The 20,627-nt window shown below is 43.8% G+C and overlaps 24 non-coding genes and 1 pseudogene across 24 annotated transcripts; all 25 read right to left on the minus strand.

Annotated features, from left to right (window-relative positions):
• Nucleotides 1–1,554: 1,554 nt before the first annotated feature.
• LOC141062996 (U4 spliceosomal RNA) lies at nt 1,555–1,695 on the minus strand. Its single transcript, XR_012224689.1, has one exon. It is a non-coding gene; the product is annotated as a U4 spliceosomal RNA (small nuclear RNA).
• Nucleotides 1,696–1,977: 282 nt separating this feature from the next.
• On the minus strand, nt 1,978–2,118 carry LOC141061950 (U4 spliceosomal RNA). The gene has a single exon (XR_012223763.1). It is a non-coding gene; the product is annotated as a U4 spliceosomal RNA (small nuclear RNA).
• A 283-nt stretch (nt 2,119–2,401) lies between these two features.
• On the minus strand, nt 2,402–2,543 carry LOC141062454 (U4 spliceosomal RNA). The gene has a single exon (XR_012224219.1). It is a non-coding gene; the product is annotated as a U4 spliceosomal RNA (small nuclear RNA).
• Nucleotides 2,544–2,824: 281 nt separating this feature from the next.
• LOC141062332 (U4 spliceosomal RNA) lies at nt 2,825–2,965 on the minus strand. The gene has a single exon (XR_012224109.1). It is a non-coding gene; the product is annotated as a U4 spliceosomal RNA (small nuclear RNA).
• A 281-nt stretch (nt 2,966–3,246) lies between these two features.
• LOC141062420 (U4 spliceosomal RNA) lies at nt 3,247–3,387 on the minus strand. Its single transcript, XR_012224189.1, has one exon. It is a non-coding gene; the product is annotated as a U4 spliceosomal RNA (small nuclear RNA).
• Nucleotides 3,388–3,670: 283 nt separating this feature from the next.
• Nucleotides 3,671–3,812, minus strand: LOC141062427 (U4 spliceosomal RNA). Its single transcript, XR_012224196.1, has one exon. It is a non-coding gene; the product is annotated as a U4 spliceosomal RNA (small nuclear RNA).
• Nucleotides 3,813–4,093: 281 nt separating this feature from the next.
• On the minus strand, nt 4,094–4,236 carry LOC141061388 (U4 spliceosomal RNA). The gene has a single exon (XR_012223254.1). It is a non-coding gene; the product is annotated as a U4 spliceosomal RNA (small nuclear RNA).
• Nucleotides 4,237–4,521: 285 nt separating this feature from the next.
• Nucleotides 4,522–4,662, minus strand: LOC141062811 (U4 spliceosomal RNA). Its single transcript, XR_012224522.1, has one exon. It is a non-coding gene; the product is annotated as a U4 spliceosomal RNA (small nuclear RNA).
• A 281-nt stretch (nt 4,663–4,943) lies between these two features.
• Nucleotides 4,944–5,084, minus strand: LOC141062087 (U4 spliceosomal RNA). Its single transcript, XR_012223887.1, has one exon. It is a non-coding gene; the product is annotated as a U4 spliceosomal RNA (small nuclear RNA).
• An 8,464-nt stretch (nt 5,085–13,548) lies between these two features.
• On the minus strand, nt 13,549–13,697 carry LOC141062752 (U4 spliceosomal RNA; annotated as a pseudogene).
• Nucleotides 13,698–13,978: 281 nt separating this feature from the next.
• On the minus strand, nt 13,979–14,119 carry LOC141061645 (U4 spliceosomal RNA). Its single transcript, XR_012223486.1, has one exon. It is a non-coding gene; the product is annotated as a U4 spliceosomal RNA (small nuclear RNA).
• Nucleotides 14,120–14,402: 283 nt separating this feature from the next.
• On the minus strand, nt 14,403–14,544 carry LOC141062556 (U4 spliceosomal RNA). The gene has a single exon (XR_012224312.1). It is a non-coding gene; the product is annotated as a U4 spliceosomal RNA (small nuclear RNA).
• Nucleotides 14,545–14,825: 281 nt separating this feature from the next.
• On the minus strand, nt 14,826–14,966 carry LOC141062223 (U4 spliceosomal RNA). The gene has a single exon (XR_012224011.1). It is a non-coding gene; the product is annotated as a U4 spliceosomal RNA (small nuclear RNA).
• A 281-nt stretch (nt 14,967–15,247) lies between these two features.
• LOC141062258 (U4 spliceosomal RNA) lies at nt 15,248–15,388 on the minus strand. Its single transcript, XR_012224043.1, has one exon. It is a non-coding gene; the product is annotated as a U4 spliceosomal RNA (small nuclear RNA).
• Nucleotides 15,389–15,660: 272 nt separating this feature from the next.
• On the minus strand, nt 15,661–15,801 carry LOC141062304 (U4 spliceosomal RNA). Its single transcript, XR_012224084.1, has one exon. It is a non-coding gene; the product is annotated as a U4 spliceosomal RNA (small nuclear RNA).
• Nucleotides 15,802–16,084: 283 nt separating this feature from the next.
• LOC141061988 (U4 spliceosomal RNA) lies at nt 16,085–16,225 on the minus strand. Its single transcript, XR_012223798.1, has one exon. It is a non-coding gene; the product is annotated as a U4 spliceosomal RNA (small nuclear RNA).
• Nucleotides 16,226–16,509: 284 nt separating this feature from the next.
• On the minus strand, nt 16,510–16,650 carry LOC141063034 (U4 spliceosomal RNA). Its single transcript, XR_012224723.1, has one exon. It is a non-coding gene; the product is annotated as a U4 spliceosomal RNA (small nuclear RNA).
• Nucleotides 16,651–16,932: 282 nt separating this feature from the next.
• LOC141062980 (U4 spliceosomal RNA) lies at nt 16,933–17,073 on the minus strand. Its single transcript, XR_012224675.1, has one exon. It is a non-coding gene; the product is annotated as a U4 spliceosomal RNA (small nuclear RNA).
• A 281-nt stretch (nt 17,074–17,354) lies between these two features.
• Nucleotides 17,355–17,495, minus strand: LOC141062497 (U4 spliceosomal RNA). The gene has a single exon (XR_012224258.1). It is a non-coding gene; the product is annotated as a U4 spliceosomal RNA (small nuclear RNA).
• Nucleotides 17,496–17,780: 285 nt separating this feature from the next.
• LOC141061153 (U4 spliceosomal RNA) lies at nt 17,781–17,921 on the minus strand. Its single transcript, XR_012223042.1, has one exon. It is a non-coding gene; the product is annotated as a U4 spliceosomal RNA (small nuclear RNA).
• Nucleotides 17,922–18,204: 283 nt separating this feature from the next.
• LOC141062580 (U4 spliceosomal RNA) lies at nt 18,205–18,344 on the minus strand. Its single transcript, XR_012224334.1, has one exon. It is a non-coding gene; the product is annotated as a U4 spliceosomal RNA (small nuclear RNA).
• Nucleotides 18,345–18,625: 281 nt separating this feature from the next.
• Nucleotides 18,626–18,766, minus strand: LOC141062270 (U4 spliceosomal RNA). Its single transcript, XR_012224054.1, has one exon. It is a non-coding gene; the product is annotated as a U4 spliceosomal RNA (small nuclear RNA).
• A 677-nt stretch (nt 18,767–19,443) lies between these two features.
• On the minus strand, nt 19,444–19,583 carry LOC141061833 (U4 spliceosomal RNA). The gene has a single exon (XR_012223657.1). It is a non-coding gene; the product is annotated as a U4 spliceosomal RNA (small nuclear RNA).
• Nucleotides 19,584–19,868: 285 nt separating this feature from the next.
• LOC141062792 (U4 spliceosomal RNA) lies at nt 19,869–20,009 on the minus strand. The gene has a single exon (XR_012224505.1). It is a non-coding gene; the product is annotated as a U4 spliceosomal RNA (small nuclear RNA).
• A 283-nt stretch (nt 20,010–20,292) lies between these two features.
• On the minus strand, nt 20,293–20,433 carry LOC141060859 (U4 spliceosomal RNA). The gene has a single exon (XR_012222775.1). It is a non-coding gene; the product is annotated as a U4 spliceosomal RNA (small nuclear RNA).
• Between the last annotated feature and the right edge of the window lie 194 nt (nt 20,434–20,627).

Here is a 20,627-nt window from a genome sequence, read left to right on the forward strand (position 1 = left end):
CATACATGTTATCCGGGGATACGGTACCCTTTCTAACCTTTGTGCAATCACGTGCAATCCATACTGTGCCTGACACCGTCTGAGCCTGCCTCATGAGACATATATTTTGAATGTGTACGCTATCCATACATGTTATCCAGGGATACGGTACCCTTTCTAACCTTTGTGCAATCACGTGCAATCCATACTGGGCCTGACACCGTCTGAGCCTGCCTCCTGAGACATATATTTTGAATGTGTACGCTATCCATACATGTTATCCAGGGATACGGTACCCTTTCTAACCTTTGTGCAATCACGTGCAATCCATACTGGGCCTAACACCGTCTGAGCCTGCCTCCTGAGACATATATTTTGAATGTGTACGCTATCCATACATGTTATCCAGGGATACGGTACCCTTTCTAACCTTTGTGCAATCACGTGCAATCCATACTGGGCGTGAGAACGGCTGGCGAGCTGTTAAGCAAGCTACAGCACCTGTCCAGACAAGTACAGGGATTCCCTAGCGAGGAGACTTATTTGATTGTTTTCAATGTTGGGACAGCAATTTTTGGGGAGCACTATACTCTGGAGAATGATAGATGGGGCCCACCATACACTGGAACATTCCAAAGGTGGACATCAGACACTGGAGCAGCATTTACAGGGCCCATTATACACTAGAGCATTAGAAATGGGGCCCATTATGTTTGGAGCATTATTTGGGCCCATAAGACAGTGGAGCTTCATCCATGGGGACCAACATATACTGTAGCATTATGTGGAGCTCATCATATACTGTTTCAAACATTATATGGGACCAATAATTCTGTATGGAGAAATAGATGGGCCTCGTCATGAGATGTAAAAAGTGAGGTATTTTTCATTGTACTATACCGCTATTTATCTGCCGTATCGGAGCATGATGAGTTGTGGTATGTGTTAAAGGGGCGCTCTTTCGCCCAGGTCACATGAAAACCTGCAGCCAGCCCTCCCCAACAACAACTTTAGCCAAATAACCCCCATTTTTCAGTGCGCAACTTGTATTATGAAGTTAATTAAGGTTGACAAGCTTAAGTAAGAAGAATTGATGCTTTTGGCATTCAAATGCGCACTGTAGGTGTGTTTCCTGTCCTCCTCTCACTGCCGACTTTTCTTCCCCATTGACTTACATTGGGTTTCGTGATGACCCCGACTTTTCCCTATAATCGGACGATCTTGCTCGACCAGACTTTTGGAAAAGTCGGGTTTCACAAAACAAAACGCGACCCTAAAAAACCAAAAGTCGCTCAACTCTAGTTGTGACCAATGCCTTCCTGCTTCCAAAGCAGAGCTTGTTTAAGCTACGGTGAGTTACAAATTCTCACTAGCCCTCCCACACTGCTTCCAGGAATCCTGGGCTTCCACATTCTGAGGGTTCAGGAAAGATGTAATTTTTGGCAATTACAGGCAGATTGCCTCACTCTCGCCTTCTGTTCCAAGAAACAAACATCAATCCATTGCTGTGAGACACAAGGCTTTTCTTCCACATTGGGAGAATCTAAGACTGTCATTTGCATACCATGGATTAAGTCTCCTAAGAGACCAACAAAAATTGCCAAAGCTGACTGTATTTCAAGTCATCATGGCGGGGTATTGGGAAAAGTTTTCAATTAGCAATAATCACGCCTCGGTTAAACCTCATGGGCTACGATATTGCCACAGCGCAAAGATGAAGGAACATAAGTGACCAAGGGCTTCCCGCTTCCAAGGCAGAACTTGTTTAAGCCATGGTGAGTTCCAAATCACCACTAGTCCTCCACGCTGCTTCCAGACATCCTGGGCTTCCACATTCTGAGGGCTCAGAAAAGATATAATTTTTGGCAATTACAGGCAGATTGCTTCATTCTCGCCTTCTGCTTCAAGAAACAAACATCAATCCATTGCTGTGAGAAGCAAGGCTTTTTTTCCACACTGGGAGAAGCTAAGACTGTCATTTGCATACCAAGGATTAAGTCTCCTGAAAGACCAACAAAAATTGCCAAAGCTGACTGTAATTCAAGTAATCATGGCGGGGTACTGGGAAAAGTTTTCAATTAGCAATAATCACGCCTCGGTTAAACCTCATGGGCTACAATATTGCCACTGCGCAAAGTTGAAAGAACTGTTGTGACCAAGGCCTTCCAGCTTCCAAAGCAGAGCTTGTTTAAGCTATGGTGAGTTCCAAATCCTCACTAGCCCTCCCTCACTGCTTCCAGGCATCCTGGGCTTCCGCATTCTAAGGGCTCAGTTAAGATGTAATTTTTGGCAATTACAGGTAGATCGCCTCACTCTCTTCCTCTGCTCCTGGCAACAAACACCAACCCATTGCTTTTTGAAGCAATGCTTCTCTTCCACACTGGGAGGAGCTAAGACAGTCATTTGCATACAATGGATTAAGTCTCCTGAGAGACCAACAAAAATTGCCAAAGCTGACTGTATTTCAAGTCATCATGGCAGGGTACAGGGAAAAGTTTTCAATTACCAATAATCACGCCTCAGTTAAACCTCATTGGGCTACGATAATGCCACTGCGCAAAGATGAACCAACTGAGGTGATCAAGGGCTTCCCACCTCCAAGGCAGAACTTGTTTAAGCCATGTTGAGTTCCAAATCACCACTAGCCCTCCCACGCTGCTTCCAGGCATCCTGGGCTTCCACATGCTAAGGGCTCAGGAAAAACAATTTTTGGCAATTACAGGCAGATTGCTTCACTCTCTCCTTCTGCTCCAGGAAACAAACATCAATTCACTGATGTGAGAAGCAAGGCTTTTCTTCCAGGCTGGCAGGAGCTAAGACTGTCATTTGCATACCATGGATTAAGTCTCCTGAGAGACCAACAAAAATTGCCAAAGCTGACTGTATTCCAAGTCATTATGGTGGGGTATTGGGAAAAGTTTTCAATTAGCAATTATCTCGCCTTGGTTAAACCTCATGGGCAATGATATTGCCACAGCGCAAAGATGAAAGAACAGAAGTGACCAAGGGCTTCCCGCTTCCAAGGCAGAACTTTTTAAGCCATAGTGAGTTCCAAATCACCACTAGCCCTCCACGCTGCTTCCAGGCATCCTTGGCTTCCACATTCTAAGGGTTCAGTTAAGATGTAATTTTTGGCAATTACAGGCAAATTGCCTCACTCTCGCCTTCTGCTCCAAGAAACAAACATCAATCCATTGCTGTGAGAAGCAAGGCTTTTCTTCCACACTGCGAGGACCTAAGACTGTCATTTGCATACCATAGATTAAGTCTCCTGCGAGACCAACAAAAATTGCCAAAGCTGACTGTATTTAAAATCATCATGGCAGGATATTAGGAAAAGTTTTCAATTAACAATAATCACGCCTCGATTGAACCTCATGGGCAACGATATTGCGCCTGCGCAAAGATGAAAGAACTGTTGTGACCATTGCCTTCCTGCTTCCAAAGCACAGCTTGTTTAAGCTACGGTGAGGTACAAATTCTCACTAGCCCTCCCACACTGCTTCCAGGCATCCTGGGCTTCCACATTCTGAGGGCTCAGGAAAGATGCAATTTTTGGCAATTACAGGCAGATTGCCTCACTCTCGCCTTCTGCTCCAAGAAACAAACATCAATCCATTGCTGTGAGAAGCAAGGCTTTTCTTCCACACTGGTAGAAGCTAAGACTGTCATTTGCATACCATGGATTAAGTCTCCTGAGAGACCAACAAAAATTGCCAAAGCTGACTGTATTTCAAGTCATCATGGCAGGGTACAGGGAAAAGTTTTCAATTACCAATAATCATGCCTCAGTTAAACCTCATTGGGCTACGATAATGCCACTGCGCAAAGATGAACCAACTGAGGTGATCAAGGGCTTCCCACTTCCAAGGCAGAACTTGTTTAAGCCATGTTGAGTTCCAAATCACCACTAGCCCTCCCACGCTGCTTCCAGGCATCCTGGGCTTCCACATGATAAGGGCTCAGGAAAAACAATTTTTGGCAATTACAGGCAGATTGCCTCACTCTCGCCTTCTGCTCCAAGAAACAAACATAAATCCATTGCTGTGAGAAGCAAGGCTTTTCTTCCACACTGCGAGAACCTAAGACTGTCATTTGCATACCATAGATTAAGTCTCCTGAGAGACCAACAAAAATTGCCAAAGCTGACTGTATTTCAAGTCATCATGGGGCGGGGTATTGGGAAATGTTTTCAATTAGCAATAATCACGCCTCGGTTAAACCTCATAGGCTACGATATTGCCACTGCGCAAAGTTGAAAGAACTGTTGTGACCAATGCCTTCCTGCTTCCAAAGCAGAGCTTGTTTAAGCTACGGTGAGTTACAAATTCTCACTAGCTCTCCCACACTGCTTCCAGGCATCCTGAGCTTCCACATTCTAAGGGCTCAGTTGAGATGAAATTTTTGGCAATTACAGGCAGATTGCCTTACTCTCTCCTTCTACTCCAGGCAACAAACATCAATCCATTGCTGTGAGAAGCAAGGCTTTTCTTCCATGCTGGGAGGAGCTAAGACTCTGTTATTTGCATACAATGGATTAAGTCTCCTGAGAGACCAACAAAAATTGCCAAAGCTGACTGTATTTCAAGTCATCTTGGCGGGCTATTGGGAAAAGTTTTCAATTAGCAATAATCACGCCTCGGTTAAACCTCATGGGCTACGATATTGCCACAGCGCAAAGATGAAAGAACAGAAGTGACAAAGGGCTTCCCGCTTCCAAGGCAGAACTTTTTAAGCCATGGTGAGTTCCAAATCACCACTAGCCCTCCACACTGCTTCCAGGCATCCTTGGCTTCCACATTCTAAGGGCTCAGTTAAGATGTAATTTTTGGCAATTACAGGCAGATTGCCTCACTCTCGCCTTGTGCTCCAAGAAACAAACATCAATCCATTGCTGTGAGAAGCAAGGCTTTTTTTCCACACTGGGAGAAGCTAAGACTGTCATTTGCATACCATGGATTAAGTCTCCTGAAAGACCAACAAAAATTGCCAAAGCTGACTGTATTTCAAGTCAACAAGGCGGGGTATTGGGAAAAGTTTTCAATTAGCAATAATCACGCCTCAATTAAACCTCATGGGCTAAGATATGGCCACTGCGCAAAGTTGAAAGCACTGTTGTGACCAAGGCCTTCCAGCTTCCAAAGCAGAGCTTGTTTAAGCTATGGTGAGTTCCAAATCCTCACTAGCCCTCCCACACTGCTTCCAGGCATCCTGGGCTTCGGCATTCTAAGGGCTCAGTTAAGATGTAATTTTTGGCAATTACAGGTTGATCGCCTCACTCTCTTCTTCTGCTCCAGGCAACAAACACCAACCCATTGCTTTGGGAAGCAAGGCTTCTCTTCCACACTGGGAGGAGCTAAGACAGTCATTTGCATACAATGGATTAAGTCTCCTGAGAGACCAACAAAAATTGCCAAAGCTGACTGTATTTCAAGTCATCATGATTATGATTATGATTTAATAACAGCTAAATCGAAAGGTCATTGCTCCCTGCTGATTCTCCTGGATCTCTCTGCCGCATTTGACACTGTGGATCACCAGCTCCTCCTCACTATGCTCCGCTCTATAGGCCTCAAGGACACAGCCCTCTCCTGGTTCTCCTCCTACCTCTCTGACCGCTCCTTCACTGTATTTTTTTCCGGCTCCTCTTCCTCTTCTCGTCCCCTTACTATCGGGGTCCCGCAGGGCTCAGTCCTAGGCCCCCTCCTCTTCTCTTTATACACTGCCCCTATTGGACAAACAATCAGCAGATTTGGGTTCCAGTATCATCTCTATGCTGATGACACCCAATTATACACTTCTTCCCCTGACATCACCCCTACCCTAATTCAAAATACCAAGGATTGTCTGTCTGCTGTCTCTAGCATCATGTCCTCCCTCTATCTGAAACTAAATCTCTCTAAAACTGAACTTCTTGTGTTTCTCCCCTCTACTAACCTCACTCTACCTAACATCGAAATAACCCTGGAGGGTTCAACCATAACTCCCAAGCAGCATGCCCGTTGTCTTGGGGTCATATTCGACACTGAACTTTCCTTTACTCCGTTCATCCGATCACTCAGTCGCTCTTGTCACCTGCATCTTAAAAACATCTCCAGAATCCGACCTTTTCTCACCTTTGAAACTGATAATACTCTTACTGTCGCTCTTATTCATTCTCGTCTGGACTACTGCAACTCTCTTCTGATCGGTCTCCCTCTTACCAAACTTTCTCCTCTCCAATCCATCTTGAATGCGGCAGCCAGGGTCATATTTCTGTCCAGCCGCTTCACCGATGCCTCCATCTTGTGCCAGTCATTACACTGGCTACCTATTCGCTACAGGGTCCAGTATAAACTCATCTCTCTCACCCACAAAGCTCTCCACTGTTCTGCACCGCCTTATATCTCCTCTCTCATCTCTGTCTATCGCCCTACACGTCCCCTCCGTTCTACAAATGACCTAAAATAAAATAAAATACTCATAAACACACTCAGACAGGAGGACATATTCCTGGCATAATAAATTACACCTAGATGCCTCCACTGAAGTGTTGGACCTAAATATAGATCAGTCGCTACTAGCAACTATGAAAAAGGGGGGGAGTGGAAACCACTCAGAAACGACCACAGATCCGATATAGAAAAATATATATCTTTATTGGGACATACAAACAGATCCTGAACAAAACAGTGCTAAGCGCACAGATTAAATCCACGCACCATGGAAAATACCGCAGGCCTCCCTAGAGCATACAGATAATACAGTCCAATAAGGACATAAAGCTCTCCTCACCAAATCGTATATACCATAGGGGCACTCTATTCCCTCTAACTGATTCATAGGTCAACCAGTCCTAATAATATAATATATACACATATCTATATAAAGTAAATAGATGAATATAAGCAAAACATATATGTGTATATACATAAACGCTAAATAGGGCAATAATGTAACAAGAACATATTGTCAAAAAGGCCGCTATAATGACGGCTAAAGGATACCATCAGCATATAACACCAAATGGTGATGTAACATCCTCATTATGATCATTACATAAATTGTAAAAAAGCCTTAGCAGGGAAATACAAAAAACGTTTGAGAGAAAATCTCTCACACCCTCACCCTCTATAACCATTGTGTGGTGACGATTGCTACCATGTTCAAAAATAAAGGCAGCAAAAAAAAAGGTAATTATTACCAAAATGAATGATGGTGAGAGAGGAGTCTCAGGGGAGACCATGCGTGTACCCCGACGCGCGTTTCGGAAGCTCGTCCTTCGTCAGGGGGCGTAACAAACAGCAGAGCCAGGACGCTAAAAAAGGGCCGTGACCGGAAATGAGGAGGCGTCAACCGGAAATGACGCATCCGTCGTTATGGAAACCAGGGACGCGACGCGGCGCCGGCGTCACCAGCACGTACCCGGCCTCAAGGTCGCCATGGCAACATACCGGAGGAGACGCCGGAAGCCGCGTCGCGGCCCCAGGCCACAACGCGCATGCGTACAGGTCAATCATCCTCCCCATTTGGCCGTACATGGATTCAATACAAAAGAATAGAACAAAACATAAAAAAATGAATGAAAAAATAGAAAAATAGAATAATCACATACCATGGGCACAATTAATAGCATAGAACATGAGAAACACCATTACATATTAATATGAAGTCTAGAACATATTATCCAATAACATCGTGGAAAGTCCTGATATACAAATTTGGACACAGACATCTCACGCATTACAGCATGAGTATACCTTAGGTACTATAGACATTAACACCGGTAATACCACAGACCATATACAGATTATCATATGATATATATATCCAAACTCATTCGTTCATAACACATTGAATAGCACATAAGACGAATTGTTCCATGGATTGTAGATATCGCACAGTGAGTAATGCATGATAAATAGTCGTGTCCACACAGATAAACAACTTAAGATCCAATGGTTCACCCGATATGACTCCACGATGTATAGTCTTGATATGATGGTATAGATGTCCCATACTGTATTGGACAAATGTCCAGACTTCAAATTCAGCTAAGAATGTTCTCCAATACATGACCCAATGCTGGAGTGAATATTAAATACGTGGCCTAAAGTAAAGATGTATTTGAAAAAATGATAAGTAAAACATCAATAAAAACACAAATTAAAAACAACCACGTACACGTGGAAGCAATTCAATGCACTTAACAGTACAGCCAGGAGGTGATCATAGAAACGATGTAAAATTCAAGGATTCATTAAGCCCATTAGGCTGGACCGTATTTAGGGTCCATATCCATCTTGCCTCAATTTGAGCCAAGCGTTGTGAAACTCTACCTCCCCTGATACCGGGATCCAATAAATCAATCCCTCTAACTCTGAGGGTCCTACCATCACACTGGTGGTATAATTTAAAGTGCCTAGGTATAGTCTTAAGCACTGATATATCATTTTCACCTGCCGCAGCCTGTATACCTAAGACGTGCTCCCTGACCCTGACCTTTAACTGGCGTGTGGTCAATCCTACATAGATCAGGGAGCACGGGCAGGTGGCATAATATATCACATATTTTGATAGGCAGGTAATCCTCTTTTTGATTTTGTACACTTTAGAGCCAGATGAATCCGTGAAGGTCTCGCTTCGATCAATGTTAACACAAGCCACACATTGACCACACGAGAAACACCCATACCGTTGGGCACCACCACGCAAAAATGTCAATGGTGGATTAGTCTCATAATGACTTTTGATTAAATGCCCTCGTAGGTTTTTCGCCCTTCTATACGCTATTCTTGGTTTGTTTGATAATATCTTGGCTATTATGGGATCAGTTAACAGAATAGGCCAAGACTTCTCCAAGATCTTACTTACTCTATCCGATTGAGAATGAAAAGTAGTTATAAATCTTAATTGATCCAATTTAGATGTAATGTCCTCGTTCTTATACAATAAGGCATTACGTGTACTATGTTTTGCACGATTATACGCTTTTTTAATAGATCTATGGCTATAGCCCCTTTCTCTAAAACGCTGTATTAGATCATCAGCCTGTTGTTCATAGTCAGAATCAGTCGAACAAATACGCCTTAGACGAAGGAATTGTCCTATCGGCACTGCACTAATCATATAGTTAGGATGAGAGGAGGAGGCATGCAACAGAGAATTCGTGGAGGTTGGCTTTCTAAAAATATTTGTCTGGATCATATCTCTGCCATCCCTCCTCAAAGTAACATCCAAAAATTCAATCTTGTTCACATCGTGAACAAAGGTAAGCCTGATGTTCAATGCGTTATCATTCAACTGCTGAAAAAATTGCTCCAATAAACATTCAGAACCCTGCCAGATCAAAAACACGTCATCTATGTACCGCGTCCAAGACAGGACGCGGTCCACAGATGCGTGCAGATCCGACTGGAAGAGGTCCCTCTCCCACAGGCCCAGGAACAGATTCGCATAAGAGGGCGCATAGGCCGCTCCCATGGCTGTCCCCTGGGTCTGCAGGAAAAAGGACCCCTTAAAAGTGAAAAAATTGTGCGTTAACGCAAATTCCAGAATCTCTAAAATGAATCATTAAGACCCGTCGGCAAACTAGAAGTACCTAGAAAAAATTCCACTGCTCTTAAACCATCGGCATGTCGGATACTAGTATACAGTGACTCTACGTCAGCCGTCACCAGTATCGCATCTCTATCCAGAGAAAGCCCATCAACCTTCCTCAATAACTGGTTAGTATCTTTAAGAAAAGATGGCAAAACCTCCACAAATGGTTGTAATACTGAGTCAATCCACCGGCCTACATGTTCAAGATAGTTGCCCCGGCCTGAAACTATCGGCCTACCTGGTGGACATTGTATATCCTTATGGATTTTAGGGAGCAAATAAAACGTCGCTACTGTAGGCTCATTAACCACTAAGGCCGATCCCAACTCCCTCGTGATAATTTCTGCCTCAATGGCTCTAGATATGATCCCTCTGAGTTGGGTATCAAAGGCGGACAAGGGGTTAAACGTGAGTTTTTTATAACAAGTGTTATTCAATAACTGGCGAAATGCCTCCTTTTCATACATAGAATTCGGCCATATCACTATGTTACCCCCCTTGTCCGCCGGTTTGATCACCACATCAGAGAGACCACGTAGATGTTTAAGCCTAGCACGCTCTTCCCTATTCAAATTATCATTGCGGATAAAACGTGGCATCGCCGATAGTTCTTTAGACACCACTTTAACAAATAGGTCTATTGGACCGCAATTGGACAGTGGGGGAAACCGTCTAGAACGTGGCCTAATCGAAGGAGGTATCTTACCTCCTTCAATTGTGGTATGCTCCTCAGACAACTCCTCCAAAATTCTTAGCGCAGTCTGTTCATCTTCTGTAGGAAAAAGTTTATGTGTATCATTATTAAAGAAAAAACGTTTAAATAACAAGGAACATGCAAAGACATGTAAATCTTTCACTATGGAAAAAATATCCGGACCAGAGGATGGGGAAAATGATAAACCCTTATACAATAATGAACAATCAAGGTCCGATAGTGTATGTTGGCTTAGATTAATTACCTTGTTCGCATCATAGTCCTTCTCACGGAACCGAGTCCTGTAGCGCTTATAGGGATGATAATCATGATTCCTAACCCGTTTATTGTTACTTCCTGATCGAGTTGTCATTGAGGAAGCTGATGTGTCTGATTGACTACTCAATGAAGATATGGACTGATTAGAGACAGCCCGTACCATCTGGCGCCCATTCATGGGTGCTTTTCTCCAATGGTATACGCCATTGGACTGATAATCCTTTGTATCTCGATTAATTTTGGAAGTCTGTGAATCACTGATTTTTTTGACTGCATTATCAATCGTCTTTTCCAATTCATTCTCAAATACCTTGATACGATCTTCTGACCCATTTCCACGTAACTCGGACAAGGTAGAATCAATTTTTTTGTCCAACTCATTAATCAGCCTCGTATTCAGCCCAATTAATAACTGCATCAGACTCCCAGAGCAAATGTTGCATGCCTCCTCCCACTCATTTATAAAAGACTGATCCTCAACCACAAATGTAGGTGTTACTCTTATCCTAAGGCCTCTAGGAATCATTTTACGTGCAATATACTTCTGTAAAAATGCACGGCTCCACCAAATCCTGGTACGTCGTAAAAGTAGAGTCTGTACTGAATCACAAAGACTTTCGAATCCATGATCACCAACCGGCTGACTGCAAGCACCATCACTGCCAAAGACCTGGTCTACCTGTCCCAGCCAGGTAATTTCTCTGGCCTTGTAGTCCATCCTTGTACGAGTAACACCTGTGCAAAACACAGAAAAATATGCATAAAATAAAATACTCATAAACACACTCAGACAGGAGGACATATTCCTGGCATAATAAATTACACCTAGATGCCTCCACTGAAGTGTTGGACCTAAATATAGATCAGTCGCTACTAGCAACTATGAAAAAGGGGGGGAGTGGAAACCACTCAGAAACGACCACAGATCCGATATAGAAAAATATATATCTTTATTGGGACATACAAACAGATCCTGAACAAAACAGTGCTAAGCGCACAGATTAAATCCACGCACCATGGAAAATACCGCAGGCCTCCCTAGAGCATACAGATAATACAGTCCAATAAGGACATAAAGCTCTCCTCACCAAATCGTATATACCATAGGGGCACTCTATTCCCTCTAACTGATTCATAGGTCAACCAGTCCTAATAATATAATAAATACACATATCTATATAAAGTAAATAGATGAATATAAGCAAAACATATATGTGTATATACATAAACGCTAAATAGGGCAATAATGTAACAAGAACATATTGTCAAAAAGGCCGCTATAATGACGGCTAAAGGATACCATCAGCATATAACACCAAATGGTGATGTAACATCCTCATTATGATCATTACATAAATTGTAAAAAAGCCTTAGCAGGGAAATACAAAAAACGTTTGAGAGAAAATCTGTCACACCCTCACCCTCTATAACCATTGTGTGGTGACGATTGCTACCATGTTCAAAAATAAAGGCAGCAAAAAAAGGTAATTATTACCAAAATGAATGATGGTGAGAGAGGAGTCTCAGGGGAGACCATGCGTGTACCCCGACGCGCGTTTCGGAAGCTCGTCCTTCGTCAGGGGGCGTAACAAACAGCAGAGCCAGGACGCTAAAAAAGGGCCGTGACCGGAAATGAGGAGGCGTCAACCGGAAATGACGCATCCGTCGTTATGGAAACCAGGGACGCGACGCGGCGCCGGCGTCACCAGCACGTACCCGGCCTCAAGGTCGCCATGGCAACATACCGGAGGAGACGCCAGAAGCCGCGTCGCGGCCCCAGGCCACAACGCGCATGCGTACAGGTCAATCATCCTCCCCATTTGGCCGTACATGGATTCAATACAAAAGAATAGAACAAAACATAAAAAAATGAATGAAAAAATAGAAAAATAGAATAATCACATACCATGGGCACAATTAATAGCATAGAACATGAGAAACACCATTACATATTAATATGAAGTCTAGAACATATTATCCAATAACATCGTGGAAAGTCCTGATATACAAATTTGGACACAGACATCTCACGCATTACAGCATGAGTATACCTTAGGTACTATAGACATTAACACCGGTAATACCACAGACCATATACAGATTATCATATGATATATATATCCAAACTCATTCGTTCATAACACATTGAATAGCACATAAGACGAATTGTTCCATGGATTGTAGATATCGCACAGTGAGTAATGCATGATAAATAGTCGTGTCCACACAGATAAACAACTTAAGATCCAATGGTTCACCCGATATGACTCCACGATGTATAGTCTTGATATGATGGTATAGATGTCCCATACTGTATTGGACAAATGTCCAGACTTCAAATTCAGCTAAGAATGTTCTCCAATACATGACCCAATGCTGGAGTGAATATTAAATACGTGGCTCTCCACTGTTCTGCACCGCCTTATATCTCCTCTCTCATCTCTGTCTATCGCCCTACACGTCCCCTCCGTTCTACAAATGACCTAAGACTAACATCCCCCGTAATCCGAACCTCGCACCTCCGTCTCCAAGACTTCTCTCGTGCTGCTCCAGCTCTCTGGAATGCACTTCCCCAGACGATCAGACTGATACCTAGCCCTGACCTATTCAAGCGCGCTTTGAAAACCCATCTCTTCAAACAAGCCTATCACATCAACTACTCAGCAAGCTAACTTTGCCCTGTTCCCTCCTTCCAAATATTATTCTGAATCTGCACCCTACTATTCATCTGTCTCCACACCCTTCATGCACATGATAACTGCACTTGATACTTGTCTATTGCACTTAAACACATGGGCTGATGACCGGATCATGCAGCTTTATATGAAAATCCCTATTATAATTGCCAGACCTGAATTAACAAGCATTTCTCACCTACTGTGTCCCCCCATTTCCTTGTAGATTGTAAGCTTGTGAGCAGGGACCTCACTCCTAATGTCATTGTTTGAATTGTCTTAACTTGTATTGAATTTATTGTCTGTACATGTCCCCGCTTAATTGTAAAGTGCTGCGGAATATGTTGGCGCTATATAAATAAAAAATTATTATTATTATTATTATTATTATTATTATCATGGCAGTTTACAGGGAAAAGTTTTCAATTACCAATAATCACGCCTCAGTTAAACCTCATTGGGCTACGATAATGCCACTGCGCAAAGATGAACCAACTGTGGTGATCAAGGGCTTCCCACTTCCAAGGCAGAACTTGTTTAAGCCATGTTGAGTTCCAAATCACCACTAGCCCTCCCACGCTGCTTTCAGGCATCCTGGGCTTCCTCATGCTAAGGGCTCAGGAAAAACAATTTTTGGCAATTATAGGCAGATTGCCTCACTCTCTCCTTCTGCTCCAGGAAACAAACATCAATCCACTGCTGTGAGAAGCAAGGCTTTTCTTCCATGCTGGCAGGAGCTAAGACTGTCATTTGCATACCATGGATTAAGTCTCCAGAGAGACCAACAAAAATTGCCAAAGCTGACTGTATTCCAAGTCATTATGGCGGGGTATTGAGAAACGTTTTCAATTAGCAATAATCACGCCTCGGTTAAACCTCATGGGCTACGATATTGCCACTGCGCAAAGTTGAAAGAACTGTTGTGACCAAGGCCTTCCCGCTTCCAAAGCAGAGCTTGTTTAAGCTATGGTGAGTTCCAAATCCTCACTAGCCCTCCCACACTGCTTCCAGGCATCCTGGGCTTCGGCATTCTAAGGGCTCAGTTAAGATGTAATTTTTGGCAATTACAGGTAGATCGCCTCACTCTCTTCTTCTGCTCCAGGCAGCAAACACCAACCCATTGCTTTGGGAAGCAAGGCTTCTCTTCCACACTGGAAGGAGCTAAGACAGTCATTTGCATACAATGGATTAAGTCTCCTGAGAGACCAAAAAAAATTGCAAAAGTTGACTGTATTTCAAGTCATCATGGCGGGGTATTGGGAAAAGTTTTCAATTACCAATAATCACGCCTCAGTTAAACCTCATTGGGCTACGATAATGCCACTGCGCAAAGATGAACCAACTGTGGTGATCAAGGGCTTCCCACTTCCAAGGCAGAACTTGTTTAAGCCATGTTGAGCTCCAAATCACCACTAGCCCTCCCACGCTGCTTCCAGGCATCCTGGGCTTCCTCATGCTAAGGGCTCAGGAAAAACAATTTTTGGCAATTACAGGCAGATTGCCTCACTCTCTCCTTCTGCTCCAGGAAACAAACATCAATCCACTGCTGTGAGAAGCAAGGCTTTTCTTCCATGCTGGCAGGAGCTAAGACTGTCATTTGCATACCATGGATTAAGTCTCCTGAGAGACCAACAAAAATTGCCAAAGCTGACTGTATTCCAAGTCATTATGGCGGGGTATTGGGAAAAGTTTTCAATTAGCAATAATCACGCCTTGTTTAAACCTCATGGGCAACGATATTGCCACAGCGCAAAGATGAAAGAACAGAAGTGACCAAGGGCTTCCCACTTCCAAGGCAGAACATTTTAAGCCATGGTGAGTTCCAAATCACCACTAGCCCTCCAAGCTGCTTCCAGGCATCCTTGGCTTCCACATTCTAAGGGCTCAGTTAAGAAGTAATTTTCAGCAATTACAGGCAGATTGCCTCACTTTTGCCTTCTGCTCCAAGAAACAAACAACAATCCATTGCTGTGAGAAGCAAGGCTTTTCTTCCACACTGAGAGAACCTAAGACTGTCATTTGCATACCATAGATTAAGTCTCCTGAAAGACCAACAAAAATTGCCAAAGCTGACTGTATTTCAAGTCATCATGGTGGGGTATTGGGAAAAGTTTTCAATTAGCAATAATCACGCCTTGGTTAAATCTCATGGGCAACGATATTGCCACAGCGCAAAGATAAAAAAACAGAAGTGAAAAAGGGCTTCCCGCTTCCAAGGCAGAACATTTTAAGCCATGGTGAGTTCCAAATCACCACTAGCCCTCCACGCTGCTTCCAGGCATCCACATTCTAAGGGTTCAGTTAAGATGTAATTTTTGGCAATTACAGGCAGATTGCTTCACTTTCGCCTTCTGCTCCAAGAAACAAACATCAATCCATTGCTGTGAGAAGCAAGGCTTTCATTTCACACTGGGAGAAGCTAAGACTTTCATTTCCATACCATGGATTAAATCTCCTGAGAGACCAACAAAAATTGCCAAATGTGACTGTATTTCAAGTCAACATGGCAGGGTATTGGAAAAAGTATTGAATTAGCAATAATCACGCCTCGGTTAAACCTCATGGGCTACGATATTGCCACTGCGCAAAGTTAAAAGAACTGTTGTGACCAATGCCTTCCCTCTTCCAAAGCAGAGCTTGTTTAAGCTACGGTGAGTTACAAATTCTCACTAGCCCTCCCACACTGCTTCCAGGCATCCTGGGCTTCCACATTCTGAGGGATCAGGAAAGATGTAATTTTTGGCAATTACAGGCAGATTGCCTCACTCTCGCCTACTGCTCCAAGAAACAAACATCAATCCATTGCTGTGAGAAGCAAGGCTTTGCTTCCACACTGGGAGGACCTAAGACTGCCATTTGCATACCATAGTTTAAGTCTCCTGAGAGACCAACAAAAATTGCCAAAGCTGACTGTATTTCAAGTCATCATGGCGGGGGATTGGGAAAAGTTTTCAATTAGCAATAATCACGCCTCAGTTAAACCTCATGGGCTACGATATTGTTAGTGCACAAAGTTGAAAGAACTGTTGTGACCAATGCCTTCCCGCTTCCAAATCAGAGCTTGTTTAAGCTACGGTGAGTTACAAATTCTCACTAGCCCTCCCACACTGCTTCCAGCATCCTGGGCTTCTACATTCTGAGGGCTCAGTTAAGATGAAATTTTTGGCAATTACAGACAGATTGCCTTACTCTCTCCTTCTGCTCCAGGAAACAAACATCAATCCATTGCTGTGAGAAGCAAGGCTTTTCTTCCATGCTGGGAGGAGCTAAGACTCTGTTATTTGCATACAATGGATTAAGTCTCCTGAGAGACCAACAAAAATTGCCAAAGCTGACTGTATTTCAAGTCATCATGGCGGGGTATTGGGAAAAATTTTCAATCAGCAATAATCACGCCTCGGTTAAACCTCATGGGCTACGATATTGCCACAGCGCAAAGATTAAGGAACAGAAGTGACCAAGGGCTTCCTGCTTCCAAGGCAGAACTTGTTTAAGCCATGGTGAGTTCCAAATCACCACTAGCCCTCCACGCTGCTTCCAGGCATCCTGGGCTTCCACATTCTGCGGGATCAGGAAAGATGAAATTTTTAGCAATTACTGGCAGATAGCCTCACTCTCGCCTTCTGCTCCAAGAAACAAACATCAATCCATTGCTGTGAGAAGCAAGGCTTTTCTTCCACACTGGGAGGAGCTAATACTGTCATTTGCATACCATGGATTAAGTCTCATGAGAGACCAACAAAAATTGCCAAAGCTGACTGTATTTCAAGTCATCATGGCAGGGTATTGGGAAAAGTTTTCAATTAGCAATAATCACGCCTCGGTTAAACCTCATGGGCTACGATATTGCCACAGCGCAAAGATGAAAGAACAGAAGTGACCAAGGTCTAACCGCTTCCAAGGCAGAACTTTTTAAGCCATGGTGAGTTCCATATCACCAATAGCCCTCCACGCTGATTCCAGGCATCCTGGGCTTCCACATTCTAAGGGCTCAGTTAAGATGTAATTTTTGGCAATTACAGGCAGATTGCCTCACTCTCGCCTTCTACTCCAAGAAACAAACATCAATCCATTGCTGTGAGAAGCAAGGCTTTTCTTCCACACTGGGAGGACCTAAGACTGTCATTTGCATACCACAAATTAAGTCTCCTGAGAGACCAACAATAATTGCCAACGCTAACTATATTTCAAGTCATCATGGTGGGGTAATGCGAAAAGTTTTCAATTAACAATAATCACGCCTCGGTTAAACCTCATGGGCTACGATATTGTCACTGCGCAAAGTTGAAAGAACTGTTGTGACCAATGCCTTCCCTCTTCCAAAGCAGAGCTTGTTTAAGCTACGGTGAGTTACAAATTCTCACTAGCCCTCCCACACTGCTTCCAAGCATCCTGAGCTTCCACATTCTAAGGGCTCAGTTAAGATGAAATTTTAGGCAATTACAGGCAGATTGCCTCACTCTCTCCATCTGCTTCAGGCAACAAACATCAATCCATTGCTGTGAGAAGCTAGGCTTTTCTTACATGCTGGGAGGAGCTAAGACTCTGTTATTTGCATACAATGGATTAAGTCTCCTGAGAGACCAACAAAAATTGCCAAAGCTGACTGTATTTCAAGTCATCATGGCGGGGTATTGGGAAAAGCTTTCAATTAGCAATAATCACGCCTCGGTTAAACCTCATGGGCTACGATATTGCCACAGCGCAAAGTTGAAAGAACTGTTGTGATCAATGCCTTCCTGCTTCCAAAGCAGAGCTTGTTTAAGCTACGGTGAGTTACAAATTCTCACTAGCCCTCCCACAAAGCTTCGAGGCATCCTGGGCTTCCACATTCTGAGGGCTCAGGAAAGATGTAATTTTTGGCAATTACAGGCAGATTGCCTCACTCTCGCCTTCTGCTCCAAGAAACAAACATCAATCCATTGCTGTGAGAAGCAAGGCTTTTCTTCCACACTGGGAGAAGCTAAGACTGTCATTTGCATTCCATGAATTAAGTCTCCTGAGAGACCAACAAAAATTGCCAAAGCTGACTGTATTTCACGTCATCATGGCGGGGTATTGGGAAAAGTTTTCAATTAGCAATGATATGCCTCGGTTAAACCTAATGGGCTACGATATTGCCACATCGCAAAGATGAAGGAACAGAAGTGATCAACGGCTTCCCGCTTCCAAGGCAGAACTTGTTTAAGCTATGGTGAGTTCCAAATCACCACTAGCCCTCCCACGCTGCTTGCAGACATGCTGGGCTTCCACATGCTAAGGGATCAGGAAAAACAATTTTTGGCAATTACAGGCAGATTGCCTCACTCTCTCCTTCTGCTCCAGGAAACAAACATCAATCCACTGCTGTGAGAAGCAAGGCTTTTCTTCCACGCTGGCAGGAGCTAAGACTGTCATTTGCATACCATGGATTAAGTCTCCTGAGAGACCAACAAAAATTGCCAAAGCTGACTGTATTTCAAGTCATCATGGCGGGGTATTGGGAAAAGTTTTCAATAAGCAATAATCACGCTTTGGATAAACCTCATGGGCAACAATATTGCCACAGCGCAAAGATGAAAGAACAGAAGTGACCAAGGGCTTCCCGCTTCCAGGGCAGAACATTTTAAGCCATGGTGAGTTGCAAATCACCACTAGCCCTCCACGCTGCTTCCAGGCATCCTTGGCTTACACATTCTAAGGGTTCAGTTAAGATGTAATTTTTGGCAATTACAGGCAGATTGCCTCACTCTCGCCTTCTGCTCCAAGAAACAAACATCAATCCATTGCTGTGAGAAGCAAGGCTTTTCTTCCACACTGGGAGGACCTAAAGGGGTTTTACACTAAGCAATATCGCTAGCAATATCGCTAAAACGTCACTGGTTTTGTGACGTTATAGCGATATTGCTAGCGATATCGCTATGTGTGATACTTACCTCCGACCGGCTCCCCCGCTGCTCATCGCTGATCGCGCGAGAATGTCCGGCTCCATTTCTCGTCGGGCGCTTCCTGCTGGGCTTCCTGCTGTGACGTCCAGCGATGCGTGGAGGCGGGCGGGAGAATGCCAGGATCGCTGTGTGTGAAAGGTAAGTATCGTCTGCTGCGTCGCTGCTGCATCGCTGTGAGATCTTTCTGTTTGAAAGCTCACTAGCGATCATTTAGCGATGCACCAGCGATCCTGACCGGGTCGGATCGCTGGTGCATCGCTAAAAGTAAAAGGGCCTTTAGACTGTCATTTACATACCATAGATTAAGTCTCCTGAGAGACCAACAAAAATTGCCAAAGCTGACTGTATTTCAAGTCATCATGACGGGGTATTGGGAAAATTTTCAATTAACAATAATCACGCCTCGGTTAAACCTCATAGGCTACGATATTGCCACTGCGCAAAGTTGAAAGAACTGTTGTGACCAATGCCTTCCTGCTTCCAAAGCAGAGCTTGTTTAAGCTATGGTGAGTTACAAATTCTCACTAGCCCTCCCACAATGCTTCCAGGCATTCTGAGCTTCCACATTCTAAGGGCTCAGTTAAGATGAAATTTTTGGCAATTACAGGCAGATTGCCTCACTCTCTCCTTCTGCTTCAGGCAACAAACATCAATCCATTGCTGTGAGAAGCAAGGCTATTCTTCCACGCTGGGAGGAGCTAAGACTCTGTTATTTGCATACCATAGATTAAGTCTCCTGAGAGACCAACAAAAATTGCCAAAGCTGACTGTATTTCAAGTCATCATGGCGAGGTATTAGAAAAAGTTTTCAATTAGCAATAATCACGCCTCGGTTAAACCTCATGGGCTACGATATTGCCACTGCGCAAAGTTGAAAGAACTGTTGTGACCAATGCCTTCCTGCTTTCAAAGCAGAGCTTGTTTAAGCTACGGTGAGTTACAAATTCTCACTAGCCCTCCCACACTGCTTCCAGGCATCCTGGGCTTCAACATTCTGAGGGCTCAGGAAAGATGTAATTTTTGGCAATTACAGGCAGATTGCCTCACTCTCGCCTACTGCTCCAAGAAACAAACATCAATCCATTGCTGTGAGAAGCAAGGCTTTGCTTCCACACTGGGAGGACCTAAGACTGTCATTTGCATACCACAGATTAAGTCTCCTGAGAGACCAACAAAAATTGCCAAAGCTGACTGTATTTCAAGTCATCATGGCGGGGTATTGGGAAAAGTTTTCAATTAGCAATAATCACGCCTCGGTTAAACCTCATGGGCTACGATATTGTCACTGCACAAAGTTGAAAGAACTGTTGTGACCAATGCCTTCCCGCTTCCAAATCAGAGCTTGTTTAAGCTACGGTGAGTTACAAATTCTCAATAGCCCTTCCACACTGCTTCCAGGCATCCTGAGCTTCCACATTCTAAGGGCTCAGTTAAGATGAAATTTTTGGCCACTACAGGCAGATTGCCTCACTCTCTCCTTCTGCTCCAAGA

Source organism: Dendrobates tinctorius, unplaced genomic scaffold (genome assembly GCF_039654945.1).
Source record: "Dendrobates tinctorius isolate UK_male_01 unplaced genomic scaffold, ASM3965494v1 ptg000245l, whole genome shotgun sequence".
Lineage (NCBI taxonomy): Eukaryota > Metazoa > Chordata > Amphibia > Anura > Dendrobatidae > Dendrobates > Dendrobates tinctorius.